Raw genomic sequence first — 23,175 nt, forward strand, 5'->3', positions numbered from 1 at the left:
AAGATGGCACTATAAGCAATGGGCTATTGGCGCTTATTTTCATCAGCATCTACTCTAAAAACTTACAATCTAAGTGTCTCTAAAGTAAACCGAAAACCTCTGAGACTGCAACACAGAATGAGGATGAGGAAATATTACATAAATGGAAGGAAAGTAGTTATAATGATTACATAGAAAACACACTCCTGGTCTTCCACTACACCTAAGAAGCCACTTTAAAGACTCCTACTATTTACTGTAATGAACTAGTTACTTGAAAAATGAAACATAAATTCATGAAGGTTTTATTATTTGATGGGCTAAAGAAAATTTTTCACAGGTTCTAAGTTCCCTAGTCTTTCTTGTTTTTAAATACATGGCCCCAGTGAATTTATAGTTGAAGTGCAAGACAGACCAAAAACTAAGAACTGCTGGTTCACTGGATATAACCATAAAATAAACAAGTTTAGTCATCAAGTCTGTGTAATCTGATTGTTTCAGTCAACTAAGCAAGGCAACTGACAGTGACAGCTGAGAAAAGTGACCTTCCAGATAAAATATTCTGAAGCCAATTAGGGACTCTTAATCAGAAGGGCATAATAAAGCCAACTCCCAAAGTAGCATCAATTAGTGAAACAAATTAGCAACATATCTTCTCTTTAATACACTGGTACTCATATTTCCTTCTTAGAAATTCTTTTATTTAGCAGCTGTTCAGTTGTTGCAGGGCTAAGAGAAAAAAAAAAAAGCAGTTTTTATACAAATTTGAAATGTGCCAATCACTAGAAATGATCTACTCTAATTTGAGAGTGCCTTAATACTATGTTGATTTTAGACTGGGGCTGAATGGAAGAGTAAAAATGATGCAGAGCAAAAATGCAAGAAATTGCTTGTTAATCTAAAAAGATTATAAGAGTAGGGCAAATGAAAATATATATAAAAATATATATTAAAAAAATGTAAAAATCTGGAATCATTAATTTTCTTGTGAACTCAATAGCATATTGCTGCAGGTATGTAAGAATGGCATAGGCACAGTTTTTAAAATTTGGATATAATTAAATTATAACATTGTATTAGTTATAGCTATATAACATAATGGTTCCATATTTGTATATATTACATGTACACTTTTTATAAAAGATGTTATTTATCTATTTGACAGAGAATGAGAGAAAAAGCAGGGGAAAGAGCAGAAGGGGGCAGGAAAAGCAGGCTCCCCACTGAGCAGGCAGCCTGATGTGGTGCTCTAGCCAGAGACCCTGAGATCATGACCTAAGCCAAAGACAGACGCTTAACCAACTAAGCTACCAGGCTCTCCATTACATGGACACTTTTAATTGGGTCAAAGCAAGCCCAGAGAGAAAGCAAATCAAGGCTATGCCTGTGCTTCCTTCGAGCATTTTCAAATTATGGAGTTTTATTCTTAATGCTTTTATTGCTGGTTCTACATTAATGGGCACCCACTTACATGTTTCAGTCCCCAATTAAATCAAAAGTTCCTTGGCCTTAGTAATCTATCTAATTCTTATGTCCCCAAAGTCATAAAAATAATAATATAATAAAGCTTACCATTTATTACATTCTTATGAGACTCTAGGCATTGTGATAAGTAGATATCCTTTCACATAAACCTTGCCAAAAAATCCCATAAGATTAGTACTCATGCTTTCCCTGTTAAAAAAGAGGAAACAAAGATAATTTGCCAAGTTTACACAACTACTGAGTCAAAGAGCCAAGCTTTGAATTCAAGAATACTTTACGCCAAAGCCCTGGCTTGCCTTGTAGAGCAGAGTTAGAGGCGTGATACTTGGCAGTGTGTTCCCTGAGGTCAACCCGACTCCAGAGTTGCCCGGCTTTTTGGTCTTGGCACATTACATAGGCATTCTGAGTCCCAATTTAGTCGTTATTAACCACCTTGCAGTTCATACAGTAGAAATTCAAAAACTCTTACTAAGAGCCTTCCAACTGCCCTCGGGTACCTCTAAACTGCACAAATAGCCCCTTTTGTGAAATACTCTCCAGTTGCTCAAATAAACTAGTAAGTGTACTGGCATTTGATAAGCTCAAATTAAATGCATATTTGATTTTCAAGAGCTCTCCTCCATGGCTTCTGATATGGGACACTGTGTTGTGCCTATTAGCCATTCAGACTATGGTAGTTCAAGTAGTGCTTTCTTTCTTCAAAAATCTACATGTCAAGCAGGATTGGCAGCTAAAATGAATAGTGTAGATGAAAAGTAAGCCTTTTCGGGAAAATAATTCGCTAAGACTATTGAATTTTAACATTACTAAGCCTTATTAATGGATTGCCACAGTTTGTTCCCAAACCAGTTTACGCTGCATGGCTAAGAAGAGAGAAAGGAATGGGAGTGTATTACTTTGGTGGTAGGAGCTTGACTCCCCAGCTCCATGAATGTCTCAACGTGGAAGATGCTGCAGACATATCCAGGCCATGATGCAAGTTTGGGGCCCGGGAACCTATACTTCTGCATCTACCTGCTCCCACTAGCTGGGTTTGCTTACCACAGGCCAGTTGTATTTGTTCCCAAACCTGTCTGGGTCAGTTGCACTTATTATTAAGTTCAAATATGCTTTTTATAACATAAGCCAAAAAAACAAGAAAAAATAATTATTTTTTTTTCTAGGAAAATTAAGGGAAAAGCCATAGAGTTTGATAAAATTTTGTCATCAATAAGAGCTCTCAAGTTACTTGTGGGTAAAATAGCTGTATAAAAAATCAGAGAAAAATCATAAAAGCCTATAAGAATTCTCGATTTCTTTAGGTTTCTTTACAAGTTCCTCTTATCTCTAGCTCCATTTTAAATCAAACCAAGTGATCATATCTATGATTTAAATAAGGAAAACAAAGTGTTCCTCTAGTTAGTGGGTCCACAAAGGAAACACATACCCAACAAGATGAGATTACCAAATGAATATTCATTAATATTTTAAATTAAAACAAAATGTTTAAGAGGCAAAGTATTATTTCAGTCAATTTGGGGCTTAACTAACCAATTACCAGTCCTGATCATATCAGATAAGAAGTCTTCTTATCTATGATTGTGATCCTATTTTTTATCTTATCTAGTACAGTCATATCTTTTAGATTATACAGAATACATAATAACTTTAAATTAACATGGTTTTACTGAAAGAACTCTAGTTTATAACCGATCTAAATCTTGGAAATTAACATCTTAACTCTGAAAGCTGAATGATACTTAGCGTCCAATTTTTTCAACAAACATTCCTAAAGCTACATCCTTCTGAGTGTTTACAAACAAAAGCAGATCTATCCATTGATATCTGCATACACTGTAAAATCTCAAGGATTCCATGAAGACCTCTGTCTGCTAGGCTTACAGATGTCTTCAGTGCTATAGAGCATACTGTTTTCTTTATTGCTTTTTGATGGCAGATTTTCCTACAGTGAGTACCAAGGACACAGAAGCCATGGGGAAGAAGAGGGAAAAGGACAACGAACAAGGGCCTCAAAAAGCGTCAAATATATACTCCAAGTTTCATCCTCTTCCCTAATGTTTGATAAAATCAAGTATTTTCCCAAATATTCCACATCACAGAACTTACAGAATCAGTACTCTGAGGAATACCGAGTAATGAACTGTTCAAACCAAATTTTCCCTATCTCCAAGTACAATGATACAGAGCAAACTGGGTAATCGCATAAAGCAGAGATGTTATATACAAAGGTGTCTAACACAGTGAACCGCTCTGTAAATGTTAGTTTCACGTCCCTGCAGGAGCTACTGTTCTCATCAGAAATAAGCAGATGTTTTATTTGACTGGTAGATGAACAGAAAATGGAGGGGGAAAGAAAGAAGATAGACTGTTGTCTCTAGAATTATTTTGTTTGGAAATAAATATTCTATGTGTCACTATTGCATTAAAAAGATAAGGTCTACTTTCTTCTTATAGAAATTTAGAAGAACTTTCTCTGTTGTGTTTTAATTTTTATCATTTATTATATGTTTTCATTTTTTCCTTAATACTTTGTGTTATTGCAAAAAGAATCAGACAATACTTTCACTAGCTTTTCAATGGCTCTAGAACATTCCCTCAGAGTAGTTAATGCTTTTTCCTCCATTGTCGCAGTCCATCCATTGAAAGCTGAGCAGCTGTGCAAAACTAGTCACTAGTGAGAGTTTAAGTACAAACATAATTTCTAGTGAGTTAAACATGAGAAGTCACTGGGTGCCACCACTGCCACACACCAGATCTTGCGAGGAGAAGTTTTCTTATCTCTTTATTTAAGTTCTGTGAGAATCTTTACTCTAAAGCTCTAACTAATTAAAGCAATCAGGTCTGGAGACATAAATAAAACATTGATTTTGAGCCTTCTATGATTATCCCAGGAATTTGAGAATGTCACCTCTACCCAAATTGGGCCTTCAGGAGTCGCCTCTCAATGCCTCCATGGATCTGCTTGACTCCGAGGCTGGCACAAATAAAAAACTCTTGGATCTACCCAGTGAAACTTCTCAGAAAAAGGAGTTTGCTACTAAATAAAGGAGTGTAAGCTCTTATCATCCACCTTGTAATTCAGTGGTTTCCTTAAAGTTAATTTTCTGAGATGCCATACAAAAAATTTATTAATTCCATTATTGCTTTTAAACCCTGTAGATTGAAAGCAAGTCCATCTCTCTCTGGATTTCTAGACCAATGAGCTGGGCCAGCTTCCCAGGCATTCAACCCCTGGAGTCACAGAGTACTCCATGCTTAGAAGAGTCCTGAGCTTGGTTTAACACTCCCTACTGTCACAGGCTTAAAATTCTTAATACTTCTTATTTCTTTTAATTTTTAAAGATTTTATTTATTTATTTGACAGAAAGAGAGAGACAGCAAGAGAGGAAACAAGCAGGATGAGTGGGAGAGGGAGAAGTAGGCTTCCCGCTGAGCAGGGAGCCCAATGCAGGACTCAATCCCAGGACCCTGTGATCATGACCTGAGACGAAGAAAGATGCTTAATGACTGAGCCACCCAGGTGCTCCTAAAAATTCTTAATACTTTTTAAACTAGGGGTCTAGCATTTTCATTCTGCACTGGGCCCTACAATTGCTATTGTTGGTCCTGCCACAGAGTCTGAACTGTCTAGGCCTATTCTCATGTGGGAGCCCATGCTCTCTTAATGTCTATGGCTCTTGGAGTAAGACAAGAATTAGTGCTGGAAGTCAAAAGGGTAAGTCAAGCGAGGTTCACAGAGAGCAGCCGTGGAGAAAGCTATTCTTACAACAAATGAGCGGGCTCGAGATATATTGAAGTTAGAGTCTCTGATACCTTCTTGAGGTCTTCAGTAGCCCTGTTATTTTTCCCTTGCTCAAAACTAACCAAAGTCTTCCAGATACACCCAGGATAGTGTGTTCTCTGTACATAAAAACACACCACTTATGCTTATAAAATTTCAGGATGGGGAAATAGGCTTTCCTGCCGAACTTTGGTGAGCTCAGAGTCTGATTCAGTTGTTTTCTGAAACATGCTATTAAATGGCCTTTAGTATCCATCAGACAGTCTAACGCAATCAATAGCTTTAGCACTTCTATTACATCAGAAAATACAGAAGAAGAACAATTGAAGCAATTCACTTTGCTTCAAGAAAGATACGCTGCAGCTCACTAGAGATGTGGAATGCTGTTTCCTATGCAGTTATCAACCCTGGATGTGGTTATGAGAAAAAACTATTAGCCATAGCACAGAATGAGTGAAGTGCAGAGGAATACTCCACCCAAAGCGAAATCTCCCTATCACACCCCAAGGTAAGCTATACATAAGAAAGGAAATGAAAGCTCATTTCCTTTGTAAAACAGGATTTGGTTTTTTCCTGTGTGTTCCTTCATGCACAAATCAGGGATTTCTGCCATTTACACGGTAGGGAAATGGATCCACTAACTGACCTACTACAGCCCAAATCCTAATGGTAGTACTGATACATTAACAATATTCTTCATTATGTTGACAAATTTCCCTACCTCAAGATAGCAGCTTTCCTGGTTGGCAGATCACACAATGTTTTATCTCCTTGAATAATGTTATTTGTCTTGTGCATTCTCAGTAAGTCACTGCCCCTGGTCTGAAATTCCTTCAACCTGAGACCTGGGAGCATCTGTCTCAGTACTAGGAGTCACTAGGATATTCCAGCCCCATCCCATGCCAGAAAGATGGTGGATCGATGACACATTCTGGTCAAGACTGAATGTAGTCAGAAACTACTGCCACATCCAAGCAGCATTCAGCCCTTATATTCCCCAAAATCTACAAGGAAAAAAGAGCCGTAAAGAACGTCCAGCTCATTGCCTCATCTGGCAATGAGCCTTCTATTCATATCCTAATATTTCCCATCAGTTGTCTCAAATCCTTTATGGAACTAGATGGAGAAGAAGAGAGGGAAGAGAGAGAGAAAATGTCAACTGTGTGACATTTTGTTCTAACCTTAAAAGTACACTACTACTGTTTCAGCTTTGAAAATGTGTGTTTATATATTATATTTATAAGCAAAACAGACATTATTTCTCTGGTAAACTTCATCCCATCACCAATCTCCATTGGTGAAGAAGTGGGTAACTTAATGCAGTACAAACTACTTATGGTTAGTAACCATGCACTCACCTCAGAAAAACATGAATTATTCCAATCAAATAACAGTTAATGAGAATTCACTTGTGTCTTGACTTTTCTGCATCTCAGATGTTGCAATTCCACCTTTAAAGTCACAATGGTGACACTTTTCCCTTTGAAATCATGTGGTTACAATCAACAACAAAACTTAATGGTTTTTACTGTAGAAATTTAGAACAGTGATTTTCAGAGTTATAAGTTTCTGACAAGATAGTTTGAAAAATATTTAGAACATAACACAGCTTTGTATTTGGAAATGAAAATACATGTATTGTTTCCATAAAACAAACTGTAGAAAGGGTCATTCAGTAATATCTTCTTGGTCAATCAAGACAGGACTCTTGTAGATTCTTATGAGGGAATGAGTTTTCAAGTGCTGCGAAACATCTACTTAAACGAAAAGCATTGTCTTCTTCCTGTAAGTTTCCTGAGTTTCCTTTCCAATTGAGTAGGTATTAGATATGTAGGAGAAGGACATCTGGGCCATAATAAAATCTCTTATTGTCAGCTTCAGACTGTGCAAGAGACCCTAATTAAATTTCTAACTCTTCTGTAAATAGCACATTACACTTAGAGTAAAACTTATTTTTAATAATGCTTTTGGGGACTATCTGATAACCCTGTGGAGACTTCCCAGTTATAATAGACTAAACAATATATTACTGCTTTTTCCCTAAATTTAAAATAATATGCCTAAATAATCTTCATAAAAATAGTAGAGTTAGAACTAACTAACAGTCAGTAGAGTGCTTGACTCCTGATCTCAGGGTTGTGAGTTTGAGCACCACACTGGGTGTAGAGATTACTTAAAAATAAAATCTTCAAAAAAATAATATGAAAAAGCTATAGATCGATCTTATTTATCAAGTGGGAACCAAACCCAGCAATATATCAAAACAATACACCACCAAACAAGATTCATTTCAGAAATAAAAGCAATACAGACCCAAAGTTTACAAGCTTCCAAACAGCATATAAATTAATAAAGTGGAAAGTAAAAATTGCCCAGAATTGGGATGGGGGCTAAAGGGAGAACAAGATTACAGGGTGTCTTAACAACTTTAATTCTGACAAAATGCCTGCATCAAAACCACGTGAAACACAATGTTTCATGCAGTGAGATGATAAAGAGAAGCTACTAAAATATTCCTACCACTCACTCTATTTATCTTTCCAATAAACCTGTGCCTCCTACTTACTCAAAACACATTTTCACCAGTATTTTCTATTTCTTAGAGTTGTTAAGAGTACACTCCATATAGTTTTACTCCAGAGTTTTATTTTCTCTCTCTCTTTTTTTAAAAGATTGTATTTATTTATTTGAGAGAGAATGAGTGAGAAAGAGCATGAGAGAGGAGAAGGTCAGAGGGAGAAGCAGACTCCCCAAGGAGCTGGGAGCCCGATGCGGGACTTGATCCGGGAAGTTCGGGATTATGACCTGAGCCAAAGGCAGTCACTCAAGCAACTGAGCCACCCAGGCACCTGAGTTTTATTTTCTCTTAAATATATTGTGTTAACTATCAAAAATCAATGATCACAGTAGATAGTTAAATAGTTGTAACCCCTTTTAAGGTTCTTAAGCCAAGTACACTACTGATTTGCATATCAATTTTTTGAAGATTCCTCAATTTGACATAATATAACATTGCTCTATCCAAATATCAGCTTGAGAGTGTCAAAACTATGCCAGTCTAGAATCTCACCGAGTATTTTGACATGATTCCAGCATGACTGAGATTGTCAAAGAACATGACAATATGTACTTTACTTCAATACTGTCTGAAGAACAGAAATTCTTTTTTTTTTTTAAGTCTCCTTTTTTTTTTTTCATTCTCAGCTCTTACAGCTGAAATATATAGATGATTTTCCACAAATTCTTTTCACTGTGGAAGCAGAAACACTGTTGACTCCTACATCTGTGAGAAGACAGACAAAGAGCACTTGGGAGGCATTACATGACTGACGTACTAATTGCTTCTGGGGACATTCTTTTATCAGGATTTTCCTACCCATAAAATGAGGTTCCCCATGTGGTGCTGCTCATCAGAGTACCAGAGGTGAATGGGGCCATCACTGTGGTCTGACCCTGTGTCCATTGGCAGCCGAACATGAGCATGGCACAGAGTAAAGCCCAGGATTGACTGGAGTTTGAAGATACAGATCCAACTCTTAGCTCTGTTATTTTCTAACTGTGTAACCTGGGGCAAATAATTTTAAGTCTCTGAACTTCTCTCTCTCTCTTTTTAGTTGTAAAGTGAAAGTTTGAAGAAAATAATTTCCCAAATGTCTTTGTTTTCTATGATTTTCACACATTCAGAGCAAAGGTTTCTTAATTTTCCATGAGGATTTATCAGGTAAGAGATAAAATTCTTATGTTGCCTTTATCACTTTAACAACTCATTGTTCATCATACATGAAGAACTGTGATTTCATTGTTATGATGTTCAATTTCCCACTGATTAGTTAGCTGTACACTGTGTTATAGTAAATGGTATAATTTCTACAATTAACCCAAAGGGTACTCTTTACTCTGAGCTCTCCTCCTCCTTTAGTGGGAATAGTCAATGCACTGTTTACAAAAAATGACAAGCCAGGCTGGAGAGGAAAGCACACTGATGTCCCAATTCCACTATTAATTTCTTGCTAGATGAGACAGACTGCAGTTATCTCATCTGTAATAAAAAAAATTTAACAACTGTCTTACCTATCTCATAAGAATATTGAATCATCAGATTAAAGCCTCTGCAAATGTAAATTCTGCTGTTATTATAATGATTGATGCTGCCAATAACTTCTAAGATGGTAAATGGAATGAACTGGCATATATTCTGCCATCTTCCAGCTGACTGTCTTGCCAAATATAGTACCAGACCACAGGTCTATCTGTTGGACAAGCTCCCTGCCTTTAGTGCCTATAACAAGTTCAGTACAAACATTTTACATCATTGAACCATGAAGAGCAGAGAGTATTTTTCCAAAGTATTTTTCTGAGAATAATTGTGAAGGATCATCTTCCAGGTGAATGGCTGTGACCTTGTACTTCCAACAGAAATAGAACTATGTTTTCTATACTGGTCCTAGTGAAGATGTAATTTCAAGGAGAATGACTTACTGCTCTGTGCATGGCAGGGGGAACAATAACCCTTGCTTAACCCAGTGATCTGTGCATAATCTTTCCCCCTGGCAACAATTTGAAGACAAGAAATGAAGAAACAGTTTGGTTTCCAGTTTTCTTCTACTTAAGAAATCCATGCTGCAAACCAGAGGTTTGCCATAATTTTTACAGTTTTGCTTTCATCTGGATGGGTCTTCCAAGCTAAAGAAATGGAAACTCCCATGACAACAACCACAAGTATCAGAACTAAATCTTAAAACGGTGGATATTCTGGATCTAGAATAAAATGAATTTATAGTCAGTCTTAAAGAGACAGTAATTCCTATCACCTTATCTCAGAAGTTAAAAGAATAGTAACAGCAAACTCCCATGGTCTCATGACTATCCAAATCATGAATGTATCATGTCAAATTGCTAACTTGAGGCTTTAAAATAAATCTAGAGCCAAACACAAAAAGGAGCAATGGACACTTAAAGACTCATCCGAGGACTGTGACTCTCTGTCTTCATGATGGGGGGAATAATTCACAGCTTATTCTAAAGGCTCATTTTGGGTTTAGAAATAGAAAGTTGGACAAAATACCTAGAACAAATTTCAGTTACACTCAACCACAAGCACTACTGAGAAATCATGACAAACAAAATTGATGTCAGTATTAAAGGATTTGCAAGATTAATTAGAAACACATTGGTTTTTCGTGTTTTGTTTTGTTTTGTTTTGTTTTGTTTTTAAGAGACAGAAAGAAAACAGATATGGATAGGTTTGGGAAATGAAGTAAACCAAATAGTCAAGCACTAAAGATGGAGTGACGACTTCCCAGATGCCATGGTGGACATAGATACCCAGTGCTACAAACTAGGTGGCAGCTTTAAAGAAAAGGTATTGATTTTCCAGTCACTTATATACTATAGAAAGTGACCCTTCCAAAACACTGAACACACTTTTCAGACAGACAAGCATGTTCCAGCCTTCTGATACTGTCAATTAATTCTGAGGAATCATTTTAAATTCTCTCGAGTGAGAGAGTTTTGTTACTGCATTTAGTTTCATTTAAACCCCTTTCAAAGAACTGTGTCTAATAGACTTTCAGAGCATCTCTGGGCAGCTCTAACTTACATAACCTCATTTTTCAAAAGTGCTCATTACTTTCTCCCCCTCTTAACATGCTCTCACTCCAGCTCAGAGCCTCCCTGGGGGAACTTTGCTGCCTGCTTTGGTAATATAGTAGTGCCTACCTTTGAGACTTTTTCTCATTTCTAAATGGAGTGTGCAGAATATGAAAGTGGGGGGAGACAATGCTCCTATTGTTGCTGATTGGCAATGGAATCAGAATCTGCCAGTGCAAATAACCTACAATCATATCTAGCCAGGATATTATCCAGGGCACATGTGGGAGAAATAAAAGGAAATAATGGAAAATGACAAAACGAAATGGCTTCATTTCTACCTCTGATACAGAAAAGAAAAGAAAAGAAAAAAATAAATATCCAAGTATATTTTTTTAAAAATACATTATTAAAATAAAAATTATAAAGTATGCTACCAAGTCATCTTATATTCTATTTGAGTTCTCCAAGAACATAATGTAGCTTCATTTAAACCGCAGACTCCATAATTCTGCTAAACAACTACAACAAAAAAAAACAACAGCCCTCTAAGTTAGAGATAATTCAGTGGAACACCTCACTTCTCTACTTAGTGAAATTGAACACTATTTGCAAATTGTGACTTGCAAAAAGCAAAAGAAAGCTACAGTCAGACTTATCCTCACCTCCTTTTCATCCTCAAAGAGAAAAAAATACATTAAAAACCATAAATGTAAAATGTTTTATTTGTCAGTGAAACACGAAAATGGAATAAAAGGAAAATATTAAATCACCTACTTAATAGTTATACATATATGAAGCTGTCATTATTTTTTAATAATTCCTAACTCTTTAGCCTGTTAGTGTTTTTATTTTTCTTATAGACATAAAACTCAAACTTGGTTACAGATATTTATAAAAGGCCAAAATGTCTCCAGCAATGTAATTTAGAAATTATATTTTACTCAGTCATACACTCTCCCTGAAATTTATTAAATATGCAGAATCTCACATTTTATTTAACCAACCATGCATGTACATCAGGAGTATTCATAAGTCTCCAAAGTGAAGATGAAATAATAGGAAAATAACAAACATCTGCCAAGCATTCCAACATGCCGTAAGAAGATGGGCAGGCAGAGACAACGCCCAAATCTGTCATTTACAAACCAAGTGATCCGGGACACATTATTAAAATCTCTCACATTTAGTTTTCCCATCCATAAAATGAAGATGATAATAATTACACACAGGGTTTTTGGAGATTAAATGAGATAATGTATGCAGAACACTTACCACAGAGTAAACAATAAATGGTTTTCTTTATTCTTGTTTTCTTTCTAAGGAAAAAAAAAATGGAGAGATACTCCATGCTCTTTTATGTTTAAAATTTACTTTTCCTTTAGCAAAAATAATGTGAAATTATGTGTGCCCATGGAGCGGGGCAGGTCTACTATGCCACTGAGGAACAGGCAGTTGTCCTATCAAGAATTCACCCTCCAGGCATAATCAAAAAACCATACTCCAAATGTGGCTCTTACAAGTGCTCCAGAGAGTTTTGCCTGCCATTAATAGCATGGTGCTTTGCCAATGTTAAAAATGGACTTTCACTGTTGAAATTAATAGCTTATTAATCAGTACAATGGATAGTAGATATGGATGGTAATTACTGAAATTAGTGGTATGCAGGATATGCACATTGGTAATAATATTCTAGAGACATCCCCCCAACCCTTGTATTAATAAGGTATAAAAATCTAGCAAATTCCAAATGTGTATCCATAAGGAAGAAGCCTGAGGCTATCCAATCCTGCCATTCGGTAAAAGGATTCTGGTTGTCTGATGTCCACCACAAGAGCAATGAGATTCTGCTTCTGAGAGTCTGTTTCTGAGATTCTGAGATATTCAGGTGTTTTGACCACCTAACATTAAGAGAGCTTGGACTTCATAAAGCTTATTGAACAGTGTCTGAACTATTTGACCTGACTTGCCAATAAATTTTTGTTTGAATAAATGTCTTTATAAGCACCAGAATTTGGTCTGAGATCACCTCTCATTAAAATCAAGTAGGGGGGCACCTGGGTGGCTCAGCTGGTTAAGCAACTGCCTTCAGCTCAGGTCATGATCCTGGAGTCCCAGGATCAAGTCCTGCATCAGGATCCCTGCTCGGCAGGAAATCTGCTTCTCCCTCTGACCTCTCCCCTCTCATTCACTCTCTCTCTCAAATAAATAAATAAAATCTTTAAAAAAAAAAAAAAACAAGTAGGAAAGTTATAGGATAGGGAGTAGTCAAACTCCTACTTACTGCAAACTTTTTGGCAATTATTGTGATGTACCCAGGTGCTATTATGAACAACCTAACAATTACGTGTGGCCCAACTGGCTTAGGTCAGTTTGCTTCAGGCTAGTCTTTTTTACTTTTTCTCCTTTTTTAAGATTTATGTATTTATTTTAGAGAGAGAGAGAGAGAATGTGTGTGTGTGAGTGGGGGTAGGGGCAGAGGGAAAGAATCTCTAAGCAGACTCTCCTCTGAGTGCAGAGCCCCAAGCAGAGCTTGATTTCACAACCCATGAGATCATGACCTGAGCCAAAACCAGGAGTTGGACATTTAACCAACTGAGCCATCCAAGTGCCTTAATCTTTTCTCGAATCAAAAAAATATATTAACTTAGATCAATGGTTAATTCATTCCTTATGGAATGCATACACACACAGGATAAATCAAAGGAGTGGAAATAAAGTGAAATTAGAAATCAAAATAACACAACTTTTAAAAATTTTAGTATTGAAGCTGGTAAAGTTTCAGTGAGTTGATATATGGCAATTGGCATCAAAAAGTAACACCATTTTCTGGAGAGGAAAATAGGTCAAATTTATCATGAACCATAAAAGTAAATGCTCCACCTATAACCACATGAAAGGATGTTGACATCATTAGCTATCAGGATAAGGCAAATGAAAATAACTGTGAAATATCCCTCTGTACCCACTAGAATGACTATAATCAAAAAGACTGATAATAACAAGTATTGACAAGGATAGGGAGAAATTAGAACACTCCAACATTGCTGGTGGAAATGGAAAATAGTGCAGCCATTTTGGAAAACAATCTGGTGGCTCCCCAAAAGTTTAAACATTAGAGCTACCATATGACCCAGCAATTCTGCTCCTAGCTACATATTCAAGAAGAATGAAAATTGGTGGCGGGAGGGATATTGGGGAGAGTATATGCTATGGGGAGTGCTAAGAATTGTGTAAGACTGATGATTCACAGATCTGTACCCCTGAAGCAAATAATACATTATTTGTTAATTTTAAAAAATGTAAATCTGTATGTGAATGTTCAGAGCAGCATTATTCATAATAGTCAAGAAGCAGAAGCAACCCAAATGTCCATCAACTGAAGAGGAATGGGTAAATAAAATGTGGTGTATCCATATAATGGAATAATATTCAGCCAACAAAAGAAATGAAGAAGCACTGATGCATGCCGCAACATGGGGGAATCTTGGAAACATTATGCTAAGTGAAAGAAGCCTGTCACTGAAGACCATGTATTGTATTATTCCATTTTTACAAATTGCCCAAATAGGCAAATCCATAAAGAAAGGAAGTACATTGGTGGTTGCCTAAAACTGAGAGGGCTGGGGGCAAATGAGAATGACTGCTAATGGGTGTGGGGTTTCTTTTGGGGATGAGAATTTTCTCAGATTGAGTGCAGTTATAGTTACATGTCTCTATAAGTAATCCTAAAAAACACTGAACTGTATACTTTAAATAAAAGCATTGTATGACATGCAATTATACCACAACATGGCCATTGTAAAAATTAGTAATGTTCAATCTCTTTGACCCAGTAACCCTAAGCATCAGTTTGAACCATAGAAAGTTACCAGTATTTTTGACCTACAAAATAGCAACTTAATATAGCTATCCTAAGATGGAATCCAAGGTTTATTTATAAAGAAATTCATTCATTATAAGTTTATTAGGACATGATTTTTAAAGATTTATTTATTTTAGAGAGAGAGAAAGCCCACATGAGCAGGCACAGAAGTAGAGGGAAAGGGAGAGAGGGAATCCTCAAGCAGACTCCCCGTTGAGTGTGGAGCCCACAAGGGGCTTGATCCTAAGACCCTAAGATCATGACCTGAGCTGAAATCAAGAGCAGGCCACTCAACCAACTGAGCCACCCAGGAGCCCAGAACATGATTTTGGAAAAAATCTAAATGCTGAGGGGGAAAAAAAAATATTAAATGAACTATTATATAATTACATAGTAGAACATAATGCAAACACATAAATTAGCTCCTTGAAGAAGTGTTCAAAGCATGACAAAATACCAGTTATGCCACATGATACAAATTTGGAAATATATCTTCATTCATAGGCAAAAAAAGTTAAATATAAGGAAATACACCAAGAATATTAACAGAATTATTTCTGAAAGTGAGGATTATGGGTGATTTTAGTTTTCCCTTTATTTTTGTACTTTGCAAATTTTCTATAATAAACTTGCATTACTCTTATAATTTGAAAATAATCTTTCACAAAAGGAAAGGAAAAATAAAACAAGAAAAACTAAGATGGCTAATTCAAAGATAGCCAAATGTACTTGGAATTCTACTAAATTTCACTTTTAATCAAAAAAGAATTTGACTTAAGTTTTCAAAATTCCTATTCAAGTATTTCAGCCTCTAAGGTGAAAAGAAGAAACCCTATTTTTTTTTCAGACAATAACACTAAACTAGTTATTCAAAGACTAGTCAATCTGTCTTAATTTGAAAGCTTTGCTAACCAAGAATCCACAACACCCTGTTCTAATTCTTTAGAAATAATTCTTCCGCTGTCAAGTGCTTATTTATTTCTGATCTGCAATTGCATATCATCCTCCCTTGTCCAAGCTATGTATAAATCAGAAATAGAGTTTATATGACAGTTTTTTGTCATTTTGCACTTTTAGAAGTGACTTGACTAATAGGAGTACTTCATGTCCCGCCAGCTAGTAAAAGCCATAGATGTATCATTGGTCCCTGAAAATCAGAATGTACTGAACTTCTCTCAGCTCCTGACCTTTCCTTCCCAGATGCCCCAGAGTCCTGTCCATCCAGTCTACATCTCCACAGCCTGGCAGTGTCAGGTTTAAGGTTATCAAGTCTCTTAACACCCCCAGTTCAGTTGATGGTAGTTTGACACCATAATGCTAGTGTGATACTCCTGAGAAGATATAGCCCAGAGACCCTTGAGGTAAACTCAATAAAAAGACAACACTTTCTTATACTTCAAGTTTAGCGCCTAAGGCAGCCTAGAGGGACACACACTTTATGTGAACACCTGGAGTTCAGAGAAAAACAGAAAGAGATTCAATTGAAGAGTCCATCACAATTTATCATAGTTATTTGAGAAGGAGCTCTGGATCAAATCCTGCTCCCTAGTAAAAGATGCTATTTTATGGTAAACCCTTTTGATATTACCTAGCCTTAATAAAAGCACACTCATACAAGTAGAAACTACAGAAAAAAATTATTGAATTACCTAATTTATAAGAACTGTACATCTAGTCACTACTTAAAGTTATGTTATATACTTACATAGTTACTTCATTTATTGTCTGTTTTTACCACAAGAATTAAACTCGGAGAGTAGGAATTTTTGCCTTTCTTATTCATGAGTTTAACTCCAGTCCTGGGGACCGTGCCTCAAACATAGTGTCTGTTGAGTAGAAGCTCAGTCAGTAGTGAGTGAATGGTTCCTCCACCCAATGGAACACTATTCAGCTGCTAAAAATGATGTTCAGATCGATGATCACTCAAAAATCCTCTCCATTCTGCATTGGAACAGTTACTACCATGTAAATTATTTAGTTCATTTATTTTATGTTTCTGCTCTTTCATGTTCTTGCTAAATGCAAACTACCCTCCAAGGTTTTGCAAAGTACATGGAAAGACATAGAAAGAAAGATGCTGCAACTAAGCACTTATCATTTCCTTGGTAACTCTTAGAAATATAAAAAAGAGAAACTAAGAAAGCAGGAAATTACATATGCCAACATTACCAGCCATCTGATGACATCAGAATTTCTGCAAGGGGCCTGCAAACTTACATGCATACCAAGTGTTACTTGCATCTGAAATATAAAATGTACCCGGTAGAAACTGCCCTTCATTTTGTCAATTGTTGTATTACTGATTTTTTTTTAAACTGCCTGATTATTTGGTCACTATATATTTTCCAAATTGTTAGTCAAAATCCAGCTGCAATCATTAGGGACATGTGAAAAAATGTTACACTATAAAATACTAGAACAACTCTTAAGAACAAACAATAATCACTTTTGAAATAGTGTCTTCTTACATCTGAGATGTCAGACTTGGACTTAAACCTTTGAAAAGGATAAAGATGAAGAGATTTTTGTGCAGTTAGATATGAATATAAGTCAAGCACAAGACCAAATCTGGAACAGAGTGACCATTTTTTGGTGAATGTGAACCCCTAAGATGGTCCCAACAGGTAGACCTGCTTTCTTAACCTGAAGTTAGACTGCCTAAGGAAGAGGCAGAGAATAGAGCTAAAAGTCCACAACGATAACCTGAGTTCTGACAGGGCCTGTATTGGTAATGGTTTTCCTGTAGATCTTGTTTGTTTCTGAACCTCTCAGTAAGATATAATCAAGGGAATACATAGAATATGAACAAATGAGTCTCTGAAGCTCTTGTAGTCTCACAGTGATCATATGGGACCTGAGTAATAGCTCTTAAAAGGCAAATAGTGCAGTGACTAGCCAATTTAAATGCAGATAAAGTATTGTGATCAAAGAGTTAGGAGATTTCATCCAGAATTTTCTAGGACTGAATTTTATTGATCAAGTATAACTTGAAATCAAGAGCCTTCTGCGAGGACTTCTAAAACTTTTTTGCTAAACACTGATGATGATGATGATGATGATTAGAGGGGGGAGAGAGAGAGATCATGGAGGGAGGGGCAAATGGAGAGGAAGAGAGAGAATCTCAAGCAGATTCCCCACAGAGCACAAGCCTGACATGGGGCTCAGTTTCACAACCCTGAGATCATGACCTGAGCCAAAAACCAAGAGTCAGATGCTTAACCAGCTGAGCCACACAGGGATCCCTAAACACTGATTTTTAATAATAATTTCATTGCCACCTGATCCTAACTTAATTGGAATATAGGTAGAAAGGGGGTAAAATGAGATAAGAACAAAAAAGCCACTTCTTACAATTAGTTAATTCACAGCTCATTTAGAATTTGAGGATCCAAAAGACAATAAATAGAGCATTAATAGAAAGCACATGAACTTACCTGGTGGAATTGCAATACTATTAGCCATGTGCACAAGATATTTTTCAAAATAATAACTATTTGAGAAGTACTTGTTGAAAAGTACCTTTGTATAGAAACTAACTCTTCAAAAGATGACAGAAAAAAACCTGTCTGTCTTGCTTCCATTAAGCTGATTTTATTAAACTGACTAGTTGGGGATTGGCTATTATGGCAGAACTAAAGCTTGCAGCCATACCTAAAGACTTAAAAAAAAAAAAAATCAATCCTATGCCAGTCAAATTCCATGCAAGTCACACATCTGTGAGCTGCATTCGGTCTTCGGGGACCCCCAGTTTGTCACTCCTATCAGCAAGACATATTCAATTTCCCTCTTCCTCACCAAAATGAATTGTAATACCTTTTGCACATTTGACATCTCACCAGGATCCTAAACATTAGCTTTGCACAATCAGGAACAGCTTAAAAGTGTAAAGCCAAGAGCTTATCAAATCCTTCCCAGTTCTCGGTTGGAAGTCTCAGGCCTGCTGTAAATAACAGAACTCCAGCTTCTGCAAGTCTCATTAGCATCATCCGTCCACCATCCTCAACACCAACTGGCAGGGCAGCATCTTCCATAACGAGTTCCTGGAATGTGGCCAGTCCCGGGAAGCCAAGCTTGGCTGGCTGCATCCCATCTTGGCAGGGTGTCTGATCATGCTGGCATGAAGGAGAGCAGCAGGGTAGCTGAACATTCTGAATTAGAAGCTGGGAAGTGGTGACCACACACTAAAGAAACCCTGTAGAGATTAGCTAAAGAACTTCAAGCTACAACTGCTGATATGGCAGCTGTTGGAAAGTGATTGCAATAGACAGTCTTTATGCAACACTGCAATAAGAAATGGTTCCTTTGGGGACCAGGTATGGGTAACCTGGGAAAGGCAGGTGAGAGCCCATGTTCACTTCCATAGGCCAGGTTTCATCTGGTCTGCCCTCACACCTTGATAGATCATCAGTGTTTGCTCTCATCCAGGTCTCATTTTATTCTGCAAAATAATGCCTCTCTTCACTCACCCAAGAATACCAAAGTGATAAACTAATTGGATGCAAGCAGCATAATCATACCACCTAAATCAGCTAGCTTACACATATCACTGAAGAACAGGGACATTTGCTAGAAACTCACGAAGTAAACCAGGGAATTCCAATCATCTCCTTTGTATGATCTGCCTTTGTGTGCACTTCCAATGTAATTTACAGAACTAGTAATTTCTCAGTATGTAATTTAAATTACTAATATGTGTCGATGGTAGACTATTATTTCACTCAAAACTCTAACCAGTGCTGATAAAATTCCTGCTATTGTGCTAGAATTTTAAAGAGTATGATGATTTTAAAGTCACTAAAAGTGAAATTTTTAGGTAGGGTCTGGATGACTCTCTGTCAAGTGAAGATTCCTTCATTGGATGAAGGCAGGGTTGGTGGGAATTATCTTAATGACCTTTCCAGACTTTTCCATCAACTTTATGTGATACAGCACAGCCACTGAAATATAGGCATTGAATTTTCAAGAAGCACAGTATGATCTTATACACAATTGCTTTAGATACATAAACAACCCAGAAATGAATATACTACATTTAATTTTCGGTTTATCCTGGGTAAATAATTTATTGATTCTCATATTGTAAAATGTTTGGAATTATACCAAACACAACACAGCTGATACTCTCCAGAAGCTGACATTTTAAGATATCAGGATCTACAAATCATATTACGCTAAATGTGCGATAAATTTCCCACTATCCATACAAATGGTGGCAAAATCACAAAAAAGGTTCAAATTATTTTAGTCTTACTTTGAAATAGATGACAACATTTCATGAAGTTCTTTAATGGTAAGTGCTACCTTTAGCACTTTACATCTTTATCTATTTTATCCCTCACCACAATGCTATTATGGGGGTCCCGAGGCTAAGAAAGATTGAGCAACTTGCTCAAGGTCACTCAGCTAATTAGCAGCAGGGCAAAGACTTGAATCTGCTTTGGAAACTGTCTGATTTGGAGTCCCCTACCTAGCACTGAGTTTGGGACTTACAGTTCTCTTCCTTGTTCCCTTACTTACAGGCCATACTGAAAGTTATGTTGCTTAAGTTAATACTGGGGAGTATGGGAGGAGGTTGTCTGAAGCTGGCTGGCAGACTGAGGAAAACTAATTTGAGTTTTAAAATGGGGACTGAAAAAAGTTGGCAGGGCTCTGCAAAAAAAGAGGTATAAGCAAGCTACTACTATTGTAAATAGGTTTAGTATTCCCAAAAGCTATCTGTATCTTGGAATGAGAGCTATAAAACTTTTCTTGCCCTTTGACTCAGTAATTTCAGTCTTTGGAATATACCCCAAGGAAATAACACAAAAGAAAAAGGTAATTTGTTCAAGATGTTCATTCAGGGGCTATTTTGAATTAGTGAAAAACTGGAAATAACCCTAATTTCCAGTAATAGGACAGTGACTAAGCAAACAAGGTTATGTAGAAAAAGAAAAAAAAAACTTCATAATCTCTAATAATGGCAAATGTAGACTACATTCACATGTGGACATATATGTAAGAAATAACTCTAAAAAGTAGAATTCAAATTAGCATAAGCATAGTCTTATGCTGAGACTTTTCTTTTTTCCTTGTGCCAAGTAAAATGCTCTGTGCATTAACAATCACACGAGAGAAATGTAAATTTATAAAGACGCATATGCCTCATTTCATTGTTGTAACTCCAGTAGTGGAACTGGTATATAAGCTATCCTTAATAAAAATGTATAGACATAGACCACTTATATAGAGCTAGTTTTTGAACTGAGACCAGACTGTATCTGGCATGTATTGATGTACTATCAGTGAGAGCTAATTTTTAAGAGGACTTACTATGTGCTAGGCGTTCTTCCAAGTTCTCTCCCTGTATTCTTTCATATAATCCCCCCTATAGCTCATGAGATAAGTATTACTACTATCATCTCTCTTCCAAGAGGAGGAAATTGGAGCACAGAACAGCTAAGCAACTTGCCCAAGTTCACCAAGGCTATGGCAGAGATGGATTTTCAACCAGGCTAGACTGTTGCTATGACCTCTTTGCAGCCATTATGCCACAACATCTTCTCTTATTTGAAAGAAGTTTCTAGATCTTGTCCTTTCCTAGTAATCATTTCTAGATTTTGTTTTCTGCTTTTCTTCTTCACCACTTCTGTTTTGTCTATAATATATAGAATCCTTGCAGGAAAGAACAATAACCAGATATAGAAGTTGAGGTAAAATACTCTCCATCTAGTGTCACCTGCATGAACATAATCAACTTGCCTGAACTGGTAAGACTTCATCCAAGAAGTAAGACTAGAGTAGGGTTTTTAAATCAGGTGAGGGAATTGTAGAGGCTGAAAAATAAAATGCTATTGTGGGCACATGGGATAATTGCAAATGAGAAAAAATATAACACATGGAGGAAATGTGATACTCAAACAATGTTGAATCTAAGAAATAAGTTGCCTGAGGATAAGTGACAAATATAGAAGAACATTTAAATCTCTTGGGAAAATGGTAATTTAAAAATAAAAATTTATGGTTTATATTTACCTAGTATCTTATATTTTATAAAATATTTGTAGTTTATGATCATATTTAATTCTCATGCTGTAAATGGTGAATAGTATAGTTGATGGGGAAAAAACAGAGAATCACAAGATTGAGTGTCTCACCCAAACCAGGCCCATTTATCCACAGTGGGGCCGGACCTCCGTCCCAGCCCTCATTCTCAGTAGAGCTGTTTAAGTCAAAGCCAGGTGCAGAAAATCATTCAGAGCCCATGAAGCCCTAGGCCATAAGTAAACAACCACTAAGAGAAGTCCAGAAAACAAATCTAACATAAGCACAATCAGAGATGAGAATTAAATATATAACAGGATCCTTTCAAATGAAGGAGGCAGAGTAAAGACAGAACTACCATCCATCAACTAAACTATTTGGGAAATGTGGGCAGGTGGTTATGTGTTTGGAAAAACATAAAACTTGAATCCTATTATCTGAATCCTTATAAAAGGCACATTATTATAAGACTCTCACATTTGGTACAAAATAACATTTTTGCTTTATCAGTACATTCCATGGAAGCATTTGCAGAGTGAATGAGGCAGCCTCCATTGTATACATCCCTAAACACCCTCACCTTCACCTGACTCTGTCTTATGGAAGCCTAGGCTTTCTTGAAAGATCAGAGCAAATGCTGCCTGTTCCTAGAAGCCTCTTCAAGTTCTTCAGGTGATAAACTTTCCCTTTCCCAGGCATTCATAGCATGTTCTGGGTCATCTTATTGATGATCTTGCCTTCTGCCTTGTTCAGCGCCAGGATAACATAACACATTTGGGATTTATCTTTGTGCTTCCTACAGCCCCAACACAAGTGTCTTCACACTGTAGTTTTTCACTGAATTGGTGAGACATTGTCTGAGGTCCTATCAAGCTCTCCCCCATAGACTCATGAGATGCTTACTACTACAGTTATTATTATTATCATCTCTCTTCCAAGAGGAGGAAATTGGAGCACAGAACAGCTAAGCAACTTGCTCAAGGTCACACAGGCTATGGCAAAGAAGGAATTTGTTGTTGCTGTGCCTATATGCAGCCACTATGCCACACATCTTCTCTTACTTGAAAGAAGTCTTTCTTTCAAGACATAAACTGCAAAGGTTTATAAACCTTTTCCGGGATTTGGGATACTCAAGTTTAACTACAGGTATGACCTCAGTAAAGGACTCTCTTCACTTAAAAATCTTGTCTCCTTATAATCATATTTTACTCTAACCTTTTGTACCAGAACATTTGCATTCATTTAATGCATTAGTAATTAGCACTAGCAAATAGCAAGCTTACATCCAGAAGGTTACATTATAAAGTGTCTTTTTTAATCAAATAGGTATATGGCAGTCATCAAACAAACTAATTTGAGATTTGCTTTTACACAAATTTCATAAATATCCTACCAGATTTTATGCAATATGAAGGTAAGAGCTTCAAAGCAGAAAGAACCCCAGCTTTTTGAAGAG

General features: G+C 36.7%; 1 protein-coding gene across 1 annotated transcript in view; it reads right to left on the reverse strand.

Annotated features, from left to right (window-relative positions):
• The window catches only part of PDE11A (phosphodiesterase 11A), a 388,241-nt gene that overhangs the window by 310,692 nt on the left and 54,374 nt on the right, over nucleotides 1-23,175 (reverse strand). The window lies entirely within an intron of this gene.

Source organism: Mustela nigripes, chromosome 3, assembly GCF_022355385.1.
Source record: "Mustela nigripes isolate SB6536 chromosome 3, MUSNIG.SB6536, whole genome shotgun sequence".
Lineage (NCBI taxonomy): Eukaryota > Metazoa > Chordata > Mammalia > Carnivora > Mustelidae > Mustela > Mustela nigripes.